General features: G+C 41.6%; 1 protein-coding gene and 1 pseudogene across 3 annotated transcripts in view; one reads left to right on the plus strand and one right to left on the minus strand.

Annotated features, from left to right (window-relative positions):
* Nudcd3 (NudC domain containing 3) overlaps positions 1-19,983 on the plus strand; it is a 104,842-nt gene that overhangs the window by 21,120 nt on the left and 63,739 nt on the right. The window lies entirely within an intron of this gene.
* Positions 6,907-7,280, minus strand: LOC111755626 (large ribosomal subunit protein eL34-like; annotated as a pseudogene).

A 19,983-nucleotide genomic window follows, 5' to 3' on the forward strand; every position in this document is an offset into this window, starting at 1 on the left:
AGCAACTGTGACAACAGTAAGGATTTGTGTATCTAAATATACCAAAATGTAGCAAAAATACACCAAAAACAGGGTCTAAAAGATGCACAGCCGTGCCCTGTATGGGCCCTCAGCAGGAGCAGAGCTTGTAGGCTGGGGGCACAAGCAGTGTGTTGTGTGAAGGCCCAGGGCTCTGCCGCACATTGCTGCTCTACACCTACATCCTTTGTATGATTTCTTCTTCAGTAATAAATTTACCTTGGTGGGCATGGCAGCACATGCCTGTAATCAATCCCAGGAGAATGAGGCAGGAGGATTAATGTGAGTTCCAGGCCAGTCTGGGCTACACAGTGAGTTCGGGTCAGCGTGAACTACGTAGTGAGAGCCTGCCTCATGCTCTGCTGCTCCTCAAACGAGTAAGTTAACCTTAGCTTACTATAACATTTTCTTTCTTTCTTTCTTTCTTTCTTTCTTTCTTTCTTTCTTTCTTTTTTTTTTTTTTTTTGTACCAGCTATCAAACTCACAACCTCGATAGATGCTTATGCCGCTGAGCTAAATCTCTGGCCCTGTAACATTTTCTTTCTTTCTTTCTTTTTTTTTTTTTTTTTGGTACCAGGGATTGAACTCACAACTTTGTGCTTACCAGGCAGGCACTTATGCTGCTGAGCTAAATCCCCGGCCTTCTGTAACATCTTCTTTATGAGCTGTTAGAATTTTTAAACTTAATCACCCTTTGCTGACAGCACAAATACACTTTACAGTTGTACAAAGATATTTTTCTTTTTGTCCTTCTATAAGTTTTTTCCTGTTTAAAGTTTAAATTTTAATTTTTTGAGCTCTTATTAAAAGCTAAGTCACACACACACACACACACACACACACACACACACACACCCCTCTGTCCCAGGCCAATGCAGGGTTAGAATCATCAGCATCCACATCTTATCCCCAAAAGGTCTTCAGGGAGGTGATGCAGCTGAGCTATCCTCTCCAGCACCTCAGGGCCCTCTCCAGACTCTCCCGAGGAGCACATCTGAGGCTGTTCTTGACAGCTGTCCCTTGCCTCAGGATCTGGTCACAGCAGCCTGCTGGCTTTGTTCCTGTCACAGCTCTGCTACAAGCTGACAGTGTGCCATGGCCGAGCCTAAATAGTCATGCAACCTGATGGTGTTGGGGCTACACCTGACTTTCAAGGAGCTCACTGAGGTCTGCAGAAACTGCTGAACTCTTCCCCGTGACTTTTCTGGTGAGTCTTTCTTCCTCTCTCGTAGTTTTCTTTGCTCTTGTTCATCGAGGTGTCTTGTTTTACCTCTGTGGTAATCTTAGGGGACCACCATTGTGTATGTGGCCCCTTGTTCACAGAAACATCATTGGCACATGGCTCTACGAGGTCTGGTACTTGGATTTAGTATCTATAGAATGAGTGAACATTTGTGATTGCAGGTGGAGTTTCGGACCTTGCCCCAGTCCCCTGCCCTGCCTTGCCCTGCCCTGCCCCTGTAGGCCTTGATTGGAAGTTCGGCTTCTGGCTGGTGGCTTCTCTGCCCACGCCACTCCAAGCTCTTGTATGGTCTGAGCCAGAAAAGGAAGAAGGAGGGCTTCTTTGTGGCCACACACTGGCAGGAGTTTTTTAATGGGCGTTTTTCTGTCCCCAAGTGAAATGAGCAGTCCTGATTCTGTCTGGGCACATTTTGCTTCTGAAAGCAAACCCCACACTGATTTATGGATGGTATGGATGCTGTGTGCAGAAGGGCCTCCTCCCCTTCTTCTCTCCTGGCGTAACTTTTATGTCATTGACTTCCTCATCAGGGCTGGGTGCTGTAATAGCAGGGATAGCCCATCCCTCACTCCAGGGTTTAGGGGAGGAGGCGCCAAGCAGCCTTCTTCACATTGGGTGGGGGACTGGGTGTTGGGAAGGAAACACTATAGGGTCTCAGGAGGCAGTCAGATCCCACTGTAGCTTGAGGCCCTGTTCTTTCTCAGAGCTGGGCTGCGCTTATTCCCTGTGCCCTCCAGGGTAGGGCCTGGAACACAGGGCTGGGTTGGACTCTTGTCCCTCCACATGAGGGCTTTGTGCCTTGGTGGTGGTCCCCTCTTGCCCCCGACATTGTGCTCCTGTCTGCAGGCTCACACAGCACTTCTCGTTCTGCGGCTGCTGAGCTCCACAGTAAGTGGGTAGGTAGGACTAGCTGTGACCTAAAAATGCTTAAGCGTTATCTGAGTGTCCCTAGTGAGAAGCTGAATACAGCAGGAGAAATGTCAGTTCTGAAGCACAGGTTCTCCCAGGAGTACAAACTTGCAGACTCTTTGTAGGTAGTGTGGCAGAGCTGGAACTGCGCTGTTGGCAGTTGGCTTGCACAGGGGGGTGTGAAGGCCAGTGGCCTCCTGACTGGCTTCCTGAGAGGACGAGGCCAGTGCCTTCCTGAAACCTTTGGGTGTAGTCTCGCAGCAAGGAGAACAAGCCCCTAGTTCTCCAAACAAAAAAGAAATGCGTGTAGGTTTCTTTCAGAGCTCAGAATAGACTAAGACACCCAGAGCATGCCTGGAAGGGCATTCAGGTATAGGTCAGCAGGGCACGCCTGAGGGCCTTCACAGCTGCCAGTCATTTTCACATTTAGACTCATGCTGAGGATGAGGGCTCAGACTTGCCTCCAAATTTCAGCTTTTTTCCTTTTACAAGCTGTCCCTACTTTTGGGGCTCTTTGAGCTCAACATTGGCTCTGTGCTGTGCTGCACATGGGTCTTGGCAATTAATGTCTCATGAAGGCCCTAGGGGTTCCTGTTCTGGTGTCTGAGCCACCCAGATCCCTGGTGTCAGGGCTGCTGATCATTTCTTTCCAAAAATGGCACTTGTGAGGTTTGCTTTGTGGCTTTGGAGCTGAACATCTATAATTTTGCTGATGCAGGCTTTGTTTTAGACTTGATTATCTTGAACTCCTACCTTAGAATTTCCTCTTTTTCCTTAAAAAGTTAGAACTGATGTTTTGAAAAATGCTGCCTCACAGATCAGAAGAAATTTGAAAAATATTGCAGGGAATATAGTGGAACTTAAGCACCCTGCCAGCTCTGGCCTGGCCCTGTGCTGCTGCCATCCAGTGTGGCTGCTGTCCACCTGTGTCTCTGCACTTGTTTATGCCTCTCCCCTTGCTTGTTAAAAAACACTTTTTGTTGTTTTAGAATGGTTTTAGTTTCACAGCAAAATAGAGTAGAAAGTAGAGTTCTGTTTTGCCCCTTCCTTCCTGTCCCTAGTAATTTGCTGTCTTTAGTTTTAAACTTGTGCACAAGTGATATCGCTGTCAGTACTGCATGGCCCTCAGCCTGGGCAGGCCTGTAGCTCACCCTGCAGCCCGCTGCCTGCTGCCTGGGTGCTGTCCAGCTTCATGGGGACAGCCTTCTGTAGGGACAGCCTTTCAGGGGCGATGGTGCTGTGCATGAGCTGCGTTCTGGCTGCTTTTGTCTTGCTCTTAGCTTCCATTTCTGGTGGAATTATGAGAGAATGGTGACTAAGCAGAGGGGACTGAACTTTTAAAAATTGTGTTTCTTTGTTTGAGACAGTCTTATGTGTAACCTGGGGTGGTCTCAAACTTGTGGTGATCCTCATGGCTGCTCTTCCAAGTAGGGAATTACAGGCTAAATGTTTCTTTAGAAGAAATGTTGAGAAAAATTAGAAAATACAGCTGAAAAACACATAGGCACTTTAGATTGCTTCCTGAGGCTGGCCTGGGCTGTCTGGGGCAGCTGGGCCCTGCTTCCACCAGCACTGGCACCTTTGTCTGTGCCTGTATTTGCCCTGTTCTGTAGCCCCTGGTGCCTCTGCCTGTGTGAGTTTCTTTCCTGTACTGCAAATACTTAGTTGAAACCGAATTTCCAGAATAAGTGACATGAGTGTAAAACTGCTGTTGCAGCAGTGTTGTGTCTGCATTGAAAGGTTTTTGCTTTCCAGCCTCCCAAAAAGGATGTGGGTTATTCTCTGTCACACTGTAAGAGCAGGGAGGTCAGACAAAGAAGAAGGTTGAAATTCTGTGCTGCCAGTGTCATGGGGAGTCTTAATACAAAAGCCAAAGAATGGGGGTGACTTTTCTGGAAAAACAAATAGCCAGTGGAATGAACAGAGAAGTGCTGTTTACATCAAGACTTGGTAGTTTCATGGTCAAGTCCATGTTTCTTCGTCCATCTGTGGTGACCAAGTGTATCCCCTCACCAGAGCTCCTGATGAATCATCATGTCATGTAGACAGATTAATGAGACTTTAGTTTAAAACTAAAGACAGCAAACTACTAGGGACAGGGAACCTTTCCTTCCAGTTGGCTCATGAGGGACTGTTGTGTGCAGGAGCCCAATTTAGGAAATAATTCTTTTGGTCTTTCATATTGCCTGGAAGGTTACAGAAGTACTAAATTTTCCTCTCTTCCTATAGAAAATGTATTTCTTGGAAAATTTTCATTGACTGTTATTTAGCAAGTAACAGAATGCATTGCTTTTGTAAACAGGTGAAACTGAAGATCCTTTTGACCAACACCCAGTCCTTGAAGTCTTACACAGATAACCACTGTTCTCAGGTGCACCTTTTGAGTTTATGCACTTCTAGAACTTCAGTGATCCCAGTTTGAAATGCTCATTCTTCACCTCTCCAGCTGAGTTTTCCTGGGGTAGGGTCCTGTCTTGGTGCTGGAGGCTGCTGTCTATGCCTGGCTTCACATCCAGTTGCTTTATTGACTCCATGTCTTGTGGCACTCCTGCCATAATGTGTGAAAGCTGCGGCTCCATCCTGGAGATTACTGTCTGCTTGTGTAGGAGCCATGTCAGTTTTTGCAGCTGAGACTGGGCATGGTGTGTACTGTATCACTACCAACTGGTTCTCAGAGAAGATGGGCATCTGCTCATAGAAGGCCACACAAGTCCTCCTTTCCCTAAGTGTCCACTCTGTCCCTTTCCCTTTGGGCGTGATGCCATTTGTGTTCCAGTGAGCAGTGGGTTACGTTCATATCTAGGGGAGCAGATGGTCATCCCATTATTGTATTTCAAACACACTCTCCCTCTCAGTGTTCCTGAAGCCAAACTGTAGCTGGCTGGGTTTCTGGACATCTCTGGCTGCCAGTCCTGTTGGAGCATCCCCTTCTGTGCTTAGACCTGGGTGTTCAAGGTCTCCCTCCAGCTGGTCTCAGTTTCCTGACAGTAGCTTGACCTTTTAATGCTTCTTGTTGTCCAGTTGTGTTTCCCTCTGGCTTATAAACATGCATGCACATCATCTTAATTACTTCCTCATTTCTGTAACACAGTACCAGACACCCCAGCTCTGGAGAGGAAAGGTTTATTTTGACTCATGGCTTGGCTCTTGTAGGCTTCAGTCTGTAGTTGACTGGCTCTAGGGCATGGTAGCATAACAGAGGACCGTGGCAGAGGGGAGAGAGCTCGTGGCAAGATAGGTGGGAAGCAGCAGCCACAAGGAAGGAGTGAAGATGTACCTCCACACCTTTCCAGGCCATGCCCACTGTGACCAGCTCCTCCCACCAGTCTTCACATTTAGCTGTAAGCTCATCAGTGGACTAATCTTGTGAATGTTGCACCTCCATGATTCAGTCACCTTCAGAAAGCCCCTCCTCTGATGTATGACACTTTGGGGGTACATGGAGCTATCAACTGGAGCACATGCACAGAGGTAACTTCAGAATCCCACATATCCCCCCCCCCCCCCGCCCGCCGCCGTAAGCCTTCTAGTTAACCATGCCCTTGCTTTCCCTCTGAGTTGCTGAAGTTGTGTTCTGTGTGAAGTTTCTCCTGCTTCCTTTGGTCATATTGACGCCCACACTGTCTCCTTCCTCTGCCTCTGGGACACCCCTTTCCTGGCTCCCTCGTGCCTCGGTGGTTCTCTATCCCTCCCTACCATCTTCTCCTTCCTGTTCTACTCTGTGGACACACTGTACCATGGGGTCCAGACCTGTGCCTCCCACTGAAGTCCTGCATTCTTCCTTTCTTTAACTCTTGTCACTTTCCTGCACATTTAGATTTCATGTGGATGGTTATGGTTTGAGGTTTAAAAGAGTCATTATCCAGTAATATTTTGTTTATTTCAGAATATAAATTAGAGATTGAAAATCTCTTCCTAATGGATGTGCTTGCCTCCCTGTGGCCCTGTGGGCTTCCTGATTCTGTGGAGACATAAATGCTGATACTGCCCTCTACCTGCTGTCCTCCCAGTACTGGAAGCTGTCCTTGTGGAGCGCAGGATGTGCACACTGCCACTGGACCCTTTTCTTTTTTTCTTTTTCTTTTTTTTTTTTTTTATCGGTACCAGGGATCGAACTCACGACTGCCTGCTTGCAAGGCAGGCGCTTATGCCGCTGAGCTAAATCCCCAGCCTCTGGACCCCTTTCTTAGTGAGCGCTGCTCCCATCTCCTCCCTGGCAGTGAATCCAGAGAGAAGGCTGAGGTTTTCTGCTGAGTGCACAGGTTACTCTTGTGCTGCTGCTGTCTTACTGCTCTCTGTGATCTTTGCATGTCTCAAGTCACCAGGCATGAACCTGCTGCCACCTCTACTGCTCACCTGGGCCATCTTTAGGGTCCTGGCTCACATCAGGTGTTAGCTTGTAGGGAAGAGGTGCTGTGTATCCTGGGTTCCTGTAGTTTCCTGCTGTGCTGTGCCAGTGGGAGTTCTGCAAGTTTGATAGTGATCCAGGGCTATGCTAACCCCAGCCTCTGTGGGTCTCCAGTTAACTCACAGAGCTGGTAGATGCAGCTTCACAGTTTACCACCTGCCAGGGACCTAAATGATGAAATTGGAGACACCCTGGGAAGCTGGGCTTATCAAGACCCTTGCTTGTCTTGATAGTGTTATACTTGACAGTTTCAAACCTTCCAAATCTCATTCAGGATCTTCTTTGACCATTAGTGTGAAAGTTTTTATTATTTATTTATTTATTGTTTTATTACACAGTGAGTGTCATCCTAAAATATTCAGTCTTCTGGCTCTGTGCTTGTGCCTTCAACACCTTCATCATAATTTCCTGCTCTTCAGTAAAGAAAGCATGCTTGATCCTGTTTCAGACACACTTGGCACACAGGGAGCCCCCATAGGCCCTCCTGATGCACTTCTTTGTCTTAGTCACTTGAGAACTTTAGGTTGTACCATGTGAATCCCTTGAAGTCTGCCCAGGCACACACCTCATGCAGACGTGGCAGCCTTCACGACCTTCTTGGTGTAGAGGTAAACAGTTCTGTTCCCTGAGGTTCAGGACAGCCTAGTTTCATTAGAGGCAGTGTGGTAGTAGAGCCTACGGTGGTAAGTCAAGTGCTGGACCATGGTGAAAGCCTAAACTGTAGACATAGTCCCCAGAAGAGGGGAAAAAAAAAGTAGTGTGAAAGTTTTTGAAAGTACAGTTTTATGGATTTTTTTTTTTTCTTTTGTACCAGGGATCGAACTCGTGACCTTGTGCCTGCTAGGCAGGCACTTATGCCGCTGAGCTAAATCTCCGGCCTGGTTTTATGGATTTTTACAAAGTGAATATTACTGTGGAATCACCGTAACAGGATATTCTCCAAACAAGCAAGTGGAATGTCCTTCCGCCCCAGCCACTCCTATGCCTTCTCCCACTTTCCATTCCCAGCTGCCCAGCGGCCTGACTCCTGGGGCTGCTAATGCAAAGCATGTCCAGCTTGGTAGCCAGGAACAGCTTTTCACGGTCCTGGAGGGCAGGACTCTGAATCCAGTGTGGGCATGGCTGCATGCCCTCTGACAGCTCTGTGGGAGCGTCCTGCCTGCCTTCCTGCCTCTTTTGAAGCAGCTCCTGATGGTCTAGGTGTTCGCTGCAGCAGCATCTCTGCACCTGCCTCTGTCACTGCATGGCCTTCTCTCCTGTGTGTCTGTTAGAAGGATGCTTGTCCCTAGATCTCAGGGCCCACCTGGGTTGTCTGGAGTTGTCACGTGAAGATCCTTAACAGAATTGCATCTGCAAAGTCCCTTTCTCCAAATGGGGCCACAGTTGCAGATTCTGGAGATTCGAATGTGTACATATCTTTTGAGAAGCACCTCTTCATGGCCTCTGCAGAGCAGCTTTGCCTGATTGGAAGTTTACACATGGAGTCATGTGGTACAGGCTCTTGTCTGACCTCTTCTCATGCTTGTGGGACTCATTCACAAAAAATAGTTTTTATGGATTATTTAATTCTGTGACTATGACAGTTCATTCCACCACTGATGAAGTGTGTTTTATTTTCTTCCAAAATCCAAACATCACACATTATGTTTGGTTATCCTGTGTCCTTAGTCTCTCTTAATCTAAAATAGTTATCACTTTCTGTCATTTTGACTGTGGCTTTTATGAGACAAGGGTTAGTTGTCAGGCGTCTCACAGTCTGGGTCTTTCTGACTGCTCCCTGTGAGTAGATTGAAGCAGGACATTGTGTTTAGGCCGGTACTGTTGCACTGAAGCCTGTGAGGGTGAGGGTTTTTTTTTTTTCCCTTTGGTACCGGAGATCAAACTCATGACCTCCTGCTTGCCAGGCAGGCGCTTATGCCCACTGTGCTAAATACCCGGCCTTAGGTGAAGGTTCTTGGGAGAGTTAGTTGGTTGCTTTGCAAAGCCTTTTCTTTGTCATTAATAAAGGAGCTGCAGGAGATAGGTTGAGGCCACCACAGTCTCTTGTATCTATTGATGATCCTGCTTAAATCAGTTACAGTATGAGTGGTTGCAAATTATGACTTAAAAATTCCATTATTTTGTGTGTATCAGATGTTTTGTTTTGTGGATTAAGGCTTGTCATTCACTATTATCTATTCTCCATTGTCCTTGGTTTGGACGGTGGGAGCACATCTCTGTTCTTTGGGTACTCCTGTTGTGGCACACATTGTACCACAGTCACCTGTGCCTTCTCTATCTCAGCTCTGGTACCATTTGTAGTCTTAACTTGCTCTGGTTCTGTCCCTCTGGGATGATATTTAGAATATGAGCAGGAGATGTGCTCTCAGCTGAGCTTCCAGACCCTTTGGTAGGCAGAGCTGGGATTTGTTTTTAGTGTATGTGTGGCCGAAGTGAGCACGAGGGATTTGTTTTTGTACCAGTTCCTGTGGTCACTGCCTTTTTGCTTCTCTGCTCTGAATATGTGCTTCCCTTCCCTCATAATGATAACTCTGGTTCCAGGATCAGTGTGTGTCCCCTCTACATGCAGAATGGTTTATACTTTCTGTACCCATTCCAGTGTCACTTGTCACCGGCAAACCTACTGGGTAAAGCTAAGGATTCCTCAGCAGCTGCCATTGCTTTAGAATATACTCTGCTGAGTATGTTCATAAGTTATTTGGATTACTTCTTTGTTCTGGTAGTTATGTTATCAATTCAACATACAGTTAGGTTTATTTCTACTATTTGTACTCAGTTTTAGAACTTAGCATTTTTTGTATTTATTTTTTGACTTTTATTTTTATTTTCAGAGTTCACAGATCAAAATTTTATTAAAAAGACATCCTCAGAGCAAGTTCATGCTTGTTCTACTTTGTTTCCAACTTGACTCCCAGGAAAGTTTTCAGTAGTTTCTGGACCCTTCGTAATGTGGCACTCCATACATTTTGATACTAAAATTTTGTCCTGCTATTTGCTTGTTTGGTACCCAGTATGCAAACCAGATAGAGCATGTTGGTGTCAATTGCCTTGTGACTTTCCACCCTTACTAGCTAAAATGATTAGTCCGGTATTCATCATTTTGTTATTTGTTGAGCCTTTGGAGCATATTGATGTTAAGTACCAAGGAGACCATGTATTCATTTGGTTTTTCTTTTTGCAAAGGTAAGCAAATAACACTCCATACATTATACATTTTTTTTTTTTTCTTTTTTCCTCTTGGGTCTTATCCAGAAGACAATCTCCTTGTGTACCCTCATATCGACTTCTCTGCTGACTCTGCCCTGGAGCTCCTGCCCTCATATCATTGAGGGGTACACTGTGTATGACAGCAGTACCAGCCCCTCTGTCATGGCTTTTTGGGCCCCAGACTCTATGGGCCATGTACATATTTCTTGCTGTTCTGCTGGGACACCTGGTGCTGTAGGTCACGCTAGTTTTGAGGGGATACCTTTAGGTAAATCCCTAGAGTTGGATTCATATGGCATGTGCCTGTGTTGTTGTTAGCTCATGCCAGCCAAGCCCCCATGAGGCAGTGCCTTTTTGTATTCCTGCTGCCATGTAAGAGAGGCTGTTTTGCAGCTGATTCATGGTGTGCAAGTAAGATTTGATTTTACTCATCTACAAGGTAGTACGCACTGACATATTAATGTTTATTTTATATGTGAATGTGGGCAGTCTCAGGTATTAAAGGGACATTTGTATCTTTTTCTGAGAGTATCTTTTGTTTTTCTCTGGAGAGTTTGTTATTTTTCTGCTTGAGTTTGTATGTGTCTCTGTGTGTGGTCCTGGGCTTGGAATCTAGGGCCTCCTGCATGCTAGGCAAGTACTCTGTTTTAGACTTGAGCTGGTTAAAATGCCCAGTGCACTTCTGCCACTGGCCTTTACATTTTATTTTGAGATGGGTTTTGCTGAGTTGGCCAAAGTGGTCTTAAACTTACTTACAATCCTCCTGCTTCATCCTCCCTAGTAATTTGGATTACTAGCATTACTAGTGTTCATCCCTGTCCGTGGTTTCAGTCTTTAAGAGTTAACCATATGAAATGAGGTTAGAATCTTAACTGTAATATGTATTATAGATATTTCCTCGAGTTTATGGTGTGGGGTGTGTGTGTGTATGTTGCTGGGGAGCAAACCTAGGACCTTGAGCTTGTTGCCAGTTTATTTTTGTTTCTGATTTTTCCCTCAAACAAGTGTTTTAAAAAATGTTTTAAATTGACTTATCTTATTTTTTATGGTGCTGGGGATTGAACCTAGGGCCTTGTGTGTGCTAGCCTAGCATTCTACTGGTGAGCCACACTCTTGGCCCATAAGTGGTTTTTTTTTTTTAGTATCAAAAATGTTTACTGTAAAAGATTTTTCAATCTTTTTTCTTCTCTCTTTTCTTCCTTCCTTCCTTTTTTTTTTTTTTTTTTTTTTTGCATCTGGGTTTTTGAATCAGAGTTTGATGGTCTCCCCTCCCTGCAATTTTGAAGGATTTCATCATTTTTCCTATAGTACTTATTTTTTTTTCCTATAAGTCTGTGAAAATGACCTTTGTATAATTTGGGTTTTTATATCTCCAGTCCACTTGGAATTTACTCAGTTGTTGTGAAGTATGGATCCAGTTTTATCCTTTTCCAAATGGCTGCTCAGTTGTCCTAACAGCGTTTAATTATAAAATGCAGAGGCTGTGTTTAAAGACAGAGGCAGTGCCGAGGGGAAGGGGCCTGTGCTCTGTGCACCCTCCGTGGGGACTGCAGCCCAGGGGCTTTTCCCAAGGTATCCAGCAGTCAGCTTGTGGAGGCTGTAACCAGTGCCTGCCTTCCCTGTAATTGCAGTGCTCTCTGACCAGGGACCCTGATACAGTCAGTGGGTCATCTGTGCCAGAGCAGGAGGCTGGACTGGCCTGTGTGCCGAGGGCCAAGTCACTTTGAGTTGTTATGTCAGTTTTGTCGTCTAGAAAATGACAGAATAGTAGATAATCTCTAATGTCCTTTGAACCATGAGGCCCTGTCATTCTGCACAAAAGGAGTTTGTACAGAACGCGAGCACTCCTTTGAGCAGTGGATTCTTGGCACTGGAGGTTTCTCCATGGTCGTTTGTTGGTTGATGTCCCTTCTACTCCATAGGCCAGAGCAGGAGCTCAGGCTGTGGCTAGCACTGCCGTGAATGTTGGTAGAGCCCCCAGCACTATGGGGGGGGGGGCTAAGGAAGGAAGGATAGCAAATCTGAGCCCAGCTTGGATGATTTAGCAGTTTAACCCTGGCTGGGGTGGAGGGAAGCCTGAGGATATAACTTTGGGTTCAATTCCAAATACTACAAAAAAAATCTAAAACAAAAAGAAAAAACTAGATTCCATCCTAAACTCTACAATCTAGACCCCCTCAGACCTGTGCTCTAATTTTTTTTTTTTTTTGCATTTTTTACTTCATTGGTACATTTTAGATATCCTTAATGGTAGCATTCATTGTAGGGAGCTTGTATATGATACATCTTACCGCATCTTTTTTTGCCATTCCCCTCCCCTCCCTTTGAACCTTTTTCTCCTCCTTACATGCTCTAATTTTATGACATGTATTTTGTAGCATCTCCTTCCTTTACTGTCCTGCATTGGAAATAGATGATACAGCGTATATCCACACGCTTACTGTGTGGTCCATATAACTTCTGCATGCTTGCACACACCCACAGAAAGAGTCAAGGCATCCCTAGCCTTTTCCTGACCTAAGCACTGCAGCCCCAGGAAGGCAGCTGCTGGCCCTGGAGAGAGGCTGCAGGCTACATGTGCAGCCCTTGGGGTTTTGAGCACCCAGAAGACAGCCAGTGCTGCACTTAAATGGGGAGCAGTCTTCAAAACACAGACCAAATTTTGGCAAAGGCCAGAGTAAATTTGAACAGCAGGGGTTTTCTTGAGAAATTCAGAATGTAACAAAACCGTACAAAACATAATTTGGTTTTAATCTAAAACTGAGTTAGCTTCCAGGTTCAGACGGGTTGTAAACTAGTTCCTCAGCTCTGAGTGTCTGCTGGGACATGGTAGGTGTCTAGGGCAGGCAGCAGCTCTCACCTGTCATGCTACCCTTGATAAGGGAACCCCTTACTGGTTTATGCATTCCCAGAATCCCACGAGCCTTCTGTTTGCATGTTTGAAGTCAGAATAACTTGCTTTTATGACTTGCTATACACTCATTCCTTTTTATTTATTTTTCTTTTTTGAGGCAGGGTCTTGCTCAGTTGCCCAGGCTGGCCTCCAATTTAAGAACCTCCACCCTCAACCTCCCAAGTAGCTGGAATGACAGGGGCGTGCCACTGCATGCAGCATGGTTTGTTTATTCTATGTACAGAAGTTAGTAAATATGTTGGTCAGTGCCACCCTGTTTGGAAATCATTCTGGGGACCTGGTTGCTAGTGGAGTTTAGATGAAAGCTGTATATATGTTCATTTGTTCTTCTTAATTATATAGCAAAGATGCTAGCAGTGCCCATGATGGTTGCATTTATTTAGTAACTTTAAAAAAAAAATTTTATTTAAGGATAAAAAAGAAAAAAAAAAACAGAAAAGGGGTACAGTTTATACAGAATTTCAGAAAAAACAAACAGTAGGAAATCACTAGTTAATAGAGAACACATTGTCATCTTAGAAATAGTTGTTCAAGTTACAAAATCGAAGCATATAGAGTGGACATTCAAACAGTGAGACCGCAAACAGTTCTGTTCAATTGATCCAATAAAACTCGGTAATATGGTTATTTATCTTATACACTTAAATACACATGCAGTTATGTCCTTTAGAGCACTTTCTTTTCCTCTCTTTTGTACAATGACAATTACACATTTTGGGTTTTATTACTCCCACTGTTCTTATTAGTTTTTTTTTTAAATTTTATTTAAGAGGAAAAAGAAAAACACAAAACAAAACAAAGAGGTGTAAGGTTACACATAATACAGAACTACAAAAAAAAACATAGTAAGAAATCACCTATTAATAGATTACATATTATCATCTTGGAAATAGTTGCTCACATCACAGTATCAAAGAATACAAAGTAGACATTCAAACAGAGAGACTGCAAACAGCTGTGTTCAATGATCCAAAAACATTAATATAGTCAGCTATTTAACACCCCTAAACACACTTGCTGTTATATCCGTTAGAGCTCTTTTTTTTTTTTTTCCTCCCTCTCTTTTTTACAACAAAATTTACACATTTTGGATTTTATTACTCCTTAGTTCTTATTACTTTTTGGGGGGGGGGAGAGAATAAAGTCAAATATGGCAAAACAAAGCTGTCAGTCAAAACCAAGGATAAACATAGCACATGACGTAGAACAGAGTACAAGGTTATTAACAATGGTTATCAACGTTGTCTCTTGTTTCCTTAAAAAGAATTGTCTATCTCATTAGATATTATAAAGTTGGACAAAACAGTAGAGAACAAGACCAATAAAACTTAGGCATTGTAAACATTACAGGACTTCCAAAGGAGACAATAGTCAAACCAGAATTGGCATCTTAGTGGATCTTATTGCCTTCAAAGTAGTTGCCTATACCCTCAAACTTGATACTATCGCACAGAATGGAATAGAGTCTGATCAGTCAAAACAAGATCGTGGGAGTATTACAGGACTTCAAAACAAGTTAATAGGAAATCAAAAAGAGTTACTATTATATATCCTAATTTTTAAAATTTTTCCCTTAATTAAAATAAACATAAGAAATAACTAAATAATTTTTTTAAAGAATAGTAGTTACCATAGTGTCTGTCTTTTTCCTTGAAATATTTGGATAAAACTTCATATACTATAGCTTCAAATATTTCCATATCAAGAAGCCCAGAATAAAGCCTTTCTAATTAATAAGTGAAAATTTTATAAGGCTTCAAGGCCACATAATGGGGAATCATGATTACCACATATTTTTATATATTTGAATCATTACTTACATTAGGGAAACTATTCGGTATTCATACATGCGAGATTGATTTATTTCACTTATGAGTATGGTCTCAAGCTGCGCCGATTTATTGATAAATATCTCAATGTGATCCTTCTTTATAGCTGAATAATACTCCATTGTATAGAAATACCACAACTTTTTTATCCATTCCTCAGTTGATCGACACTTGGGTTGTTTCCAAGATCTGGCGATTACAAATTGTGCTGCTATAAACATAGGTGCACATATATCACTGTGGTATGATGCTTTCAGTTCTTCTGGGAATATGCCTAGAAGTGGAATAGCTGGAATAAATGGGATTTCCAATCCCAACTTTTTGAGAAATCTCCAGACAGACCTCCACAAAGGCTGTACCAGTCTACACTCCCACCAACAGTGCAGGAGAGTTCCTTTTTCCCCACAGCCTCTCCAGCATTTGTTGTTGTTGGTTTTCTTGATCCTGGCCATTCTTTCAGGAGTGAGATGGTATCTCAGTGTGGTTTTAATTTGCATTTCTCTAATGACCAATGATGATGAGCATTTTTTCATGTATTTATTTGCCGTTTGCATTTCTTCATCTGAGAATTGCGTATTCATCTCAGATGCCCATTTTTGGATTGGATCTTTGAATTTTGGAGGTCTGAGTTTTTTTAATTCTTTATATGTTTTAGACAAGAGTCCCTTGTCTGAGAGTTCACTAAAATCTTTTCCCAGTTTGTGGGTTTTCTTTTCACTATGCTAGAGATTTCTTTTGACATGTAGAAACTTTTTAATAAGAAGTGATCCCAGTTATTGATTCTGGGAAGTATTTCCCGTGCGGTTTGAGTCCTGTTCATGAATTCTCTACCTACTCCTATGTCTCCAAGGTTTCTACCCAATTTGTCTTCCAATAGATTTAGTGTTTCTGTTTTAATATTCAGATCTTTGACCCATTTAGATTTTAATTTAGTACATGGTGATAGACATGGGTCTAGCTTTAGTTTTCGGCAAATGGAGAGCCAGTTTTTCCAGCACCATTTATTAAAGAGACTGTCGTTCTTCCAGTGAACCTGCTTGGCTCCTTTATCAAAGATCAGGTGGTTGAGTGTGTGTTTGTAGTTGTGGTTGTATCTTCTAATCTATTCCATTGATCTTCAGCTCTGTTTTGATTCCAATACCATGTTGATTTTACTAGTGTTGCTTTGTAGTATAATTTCAAGTCAGGGATTGTGATGCCTCCTGCTTTGTCTTTGCTGCTTAGAATTGCCTTTGCAAAGTAATAAGAACCGTGGGAGCAATGAAACCCAAAATGTGTAATAGTCATGGTACAAAAGAGAGGAAAAGAAAGTGCTCTAAACTATATAACTGCATGTATATTTAAGTGTATAAGATAGAAAATGATATCACAGAGTTTTATTGGATCATTGAACAGAACTGTTTGCAGTATCATTGATGGAATGTCCACTTTACAAGCTTTAATTTTGTGACTTGAACAATTATTTCTAGGATGACAATATGTAATCCATTAACTAGTGATTTCCTACTGTTCATTTTTTTTTCTGTAAATCTGTATAACTTGTACCCTTTCTTTGCTTTTTTTTTATTTTCTCCTTAAATAAAATTAAAAAAAATAAAATAAAATAGAATTGCCTTTGCGATTCTAGGTCTCTTCTGGTTCCAGATGAAATTTAGGAGTGATTTCTCTAGATCTATAAGGTATGTTGATGGTATTTCTATTGGGATTGCATTGAATCTGTATAACAGTTTTGGGAGAATGGCCATCTTCACAATGTTTGTTCTTCCTATCCATGAGCAAGGGATGTCTTTCCATTTTCTGAGATCATCTTCAATTTCCTTTTTCAGTGTATTATAGTTTTCACTGTATAAGTCTTTCACTTCTTTCGTAAGAGTAATTCCTAAATATTTCATTTTTTTGCTTGCTAATGTGAATAGTCCAGTTTCTCTTATTTCCCTCTCTGTGATTTTGTTGTTTGTGTATAGGAATGCTATTGATTTCTGAGTATTGATTTTGTATCCAGCCACATTACTGAATTTATTTATTGTATCTAAGAGTCTTTCAATGGAGTTTAGGGGGTCTTCTATGTAGAGTATCATGTCATCTGCAAACAATGATAACTTAACTTCTTCTTTTCCTATCTTTACCCCTTTTATTTCTCTTTCTTGCCTAATTGCTCTGGCTAGTACTTCCAGTACTATATTAAATAGGAGTGGTGATAAAGGACATCCTTGTCTTGTGCCTGATTTTAAAGTAAAGGCTTTCAATTTTTGGCCATTTAGTATGATGCTGGCTGTTGGTTTGTCATAAATGGCCTTTATTATATTGAGGTAAAGACCATCTATTCCAATTTTCTGTAAAGTTTTTATCATGAATAAATGTTGGACCTTATCAAAGGCTTTTTCTGCATCTATAGAAATGATCATGTGATTCTTATTTTTGGCTTTATTGATATGGTGGATTACATTTATTGATTTGCGTATGTTGAACCATCCTTGCATTCCTGGGATGAATCCCACTTGGTCATGGTGTATAATCTTCTTGATGATTTGCTGGATCCTATTTGCCAATATTTTATTTAGGATTTTTGCATCTGTGTTCATTAGGGAGATCGGTCTATAGTTCTCTTTTTTAGTTGGGTCTTTCTCAGGTTTTGGTACTAGAGTAATATTTGCTTCCAGGAATGACTTAGGAAGGATTGCTTCCCTTTCAATTTCATTGAATAGTTTGAAGAGTGTCGGCATTAGGTCTTCTTTGTATTTCTTGTAGAATTCTGCAGTGAATCCATCTGGGCCTGGGCTCTTCTTGGTGGGTAAGGACTTAATTACATTTTCAATTTCAGTAACAGAGATTGGGTTATTCAACAGTTTTACATCCTCTTGATCTAGCTTTGGCACTTCATATGCTTCTAAGAATCTGTCTATTTCTTCTGTGTTATCAAACTTTTGAGAGTAGAGGTTTTCGAAATAGGTGTTGATGATCTCCTGTATTTCTATTGGGTCTGTAGTGATTTCTCCTTTTTCATTTCTTATTGCATGAATTTGAGCTTTTTCTTCCCTTTTTTAAATAAGGTTGGCTAGGGGCTTATTGATTTTATTTATTCTTTCAAAGAACCAACTCTTTGATTCGTTGATTCTTTGGATTGTTTTCTTAGTCTCTATTGCATTGATTTCTGCTCTGATTTTTATAATTTCCTGTCTTCTTTTGGCTTTGGGCTTGACTTGCTCTTCTTTTTCTAGCTGTTTGAGGTGTAGCATCAAGTTATTTATTTGTATTCGTTCTGTTTTCCTGATGTGGGAACTCAGTGCAATAAATTTTCCTCTCAGGACGGCTTTCATTGCATCCCACAGATTCCGGTAAGTTGTATCTGCATTTTCATTTTCTTTTAGGTATTGTTTAATTTCTTCTTTAATTTTCTGTGACCCACTGATTACTCAAGAGTGTGTTATTCAGTTTCCATGTGTTTGTGGGATTTTTGCAGTATCTTTTGTCATTAATTTCTAATTTCAGAGCGCTATGATCCGATAACATGCAAGGGATGATTTCAGCTCTTTTGCACTTGTTTAAATATGTTCTGTGAGCTAATATATGGTCTATTTTAGAAAATGATCCATGTACTGCTGAGAAGAATGTGTATTCTGATGTTGTTGGGTGGAACATTCTGTATATGTCTATCAAACCCATTTGTTCACAGGTATGATTCAGTTCTGTTATTTCTTTGCTCATTTTCTGTCTGGTTGATCTGTCCCTTGGTGTCAATGGTGTATTAAGGTCTCCTGTTACAATTGTGTTACTGATAATTTGAGTTTTCATTTCTGTTAATAATTGTTTTATATAACTGGGTGCTCTGGAGTTTGGTGCGTATATATTTAAGATAGTTATCTCTTCCTCTTGAAGTTTTCCCCTTACGAGTATGTAGTGACCTTCTTTATCCTTTATGGTCATTGTTGGTTTAAAGTTCATGTTGTCTGCAAACAGAATGGCTACTCCTGCCTTTTTTTTTGATTCCTGCTGCATGAAGTATTGTTTTCCATCCTTTGACTTTCAGTCTGTGAGTATCCTTCTGGGTTAGATGGGTTTCCTGTAAACAGCATATGGTTGGATTTTGTTTCTTGATCCATTCTGCTAGTCTGTTTCTTTTGATTGGTGCATTGAGACCATTTACATTAATGGTTATGGGGCTGGGGGTTTAGCTCAGCGGCATAAGCACCTGCCTTGCAAGCAGGCGGTTGTGAGTTCGATCCCCGGTACCGATAAAAGTGAAAAAGACCAAAAAAAAAAAAAAAGAAAATACATTAATGGTTATTACTGTTAAATGCTGGTTAATTGTAGGAATCTTATCTCTCTGCTGTTGCATCTTTATCTTTCTGTTCTGTTTAATTATTTGCTTTGCTTAGTGGTTTTTTCCTTTGTGTATCTAAACTGACTTTCAATATTTTTTGCAGGGTTGGTTTGGTGTTCATGAAGTTCTTCAGCTGTTCTTTGTCATGGAAGTATCGTATTTCACCATCTATTTTGAATGATAGTTTTTCAGGATATATCAGTCTAGGTTGGAAATCATTTTGCTTTAGGATCTGGAATACTTCACTCCATGCTCTTCTTGACTTTATTGTTTGTGATGAGAAGTCTGCTGTGATTCTGATAGGTTTTCCTTTATAAGTGATCTGTCTTTTCTCTCTGACAGCTTTTAATAATCTATTCTTGTGTTGGATTTCTGGGATGGTGATTATTATATGCCTGGGTGTAGTTTTATTTTGGTTATGACTATTTGGAGTTCTATATGCTTCACTGATCCTGATGTCAGTTTCTGATCTTATGCTTGGGAAATTTTCAGCTATTACTTCTCTAAATATCCTCTTGACATCCTTTATGTTGTCTCCTTCTTTTTCATTAATCCCTATCATTCTTATGTTATTCTTCTTTGCATCATCTTGCAGTTGTTGAATTGTTGTTTCCTGATTCCTTGTTATTTTTAAAAGATCTTTCCTTTCCTGTTCACTAGCTGCAATCCTGTCTTCAAGGTCTGAAATTCTATCTTCACTTTCATTAAGGTGGTTTTTACAACTTTCAGTGGAGTTTTTTATTTCCTGTATATCTCTGTGCATCTGCATTATGTATTCTGTTTGTTTCTTATATTGCTCGTCTAGGGATTCTATCTTTTTGTTTAGTTCCTCCAATTTTTTATCTGTGTTTTCTTTAGATATATTTAGAATCTCTTTCATTTCTTTTATCATTTCTTCTTTTATCTGGGAAATTATTTCGAGTTTGAATTTCTTTAAAGCTTCCTGGAGTTGCTTGTCAACTTCAGTAGCTATTGTGTCTGATATATGAGGTGGATGGGGTATATTTTCTTCTAAATACATTCCTCCTAGGGTTTCCTGAGATGGGCTGGAGGTTTGAGGTTGTAATTTGGTCTTTCGTTTTGTCATTTTCCTATATTTCTGTGTTTCAAGTGTTATTTGAAAGCTTCCTCAGGAT

The sequence above is a fragment of the Cavia porcellus genome, unplaced genomic scaffold (assembly GCF_034190915.1).
Source record: "Cavia porcellus strain 051 isolate PalLab524CR breed Dunkin Hartley unplaced genomic scaffold, mCavPor4.1 scaffold_23, whole genome shotgun sequence".
In the NCBI taxonomy this organism is placed as follows: Eukaryota; Metazoa; Chordata; class Mammalia; order Rodentia; family Caviidae; genus Cavia; species Cavia porcellus.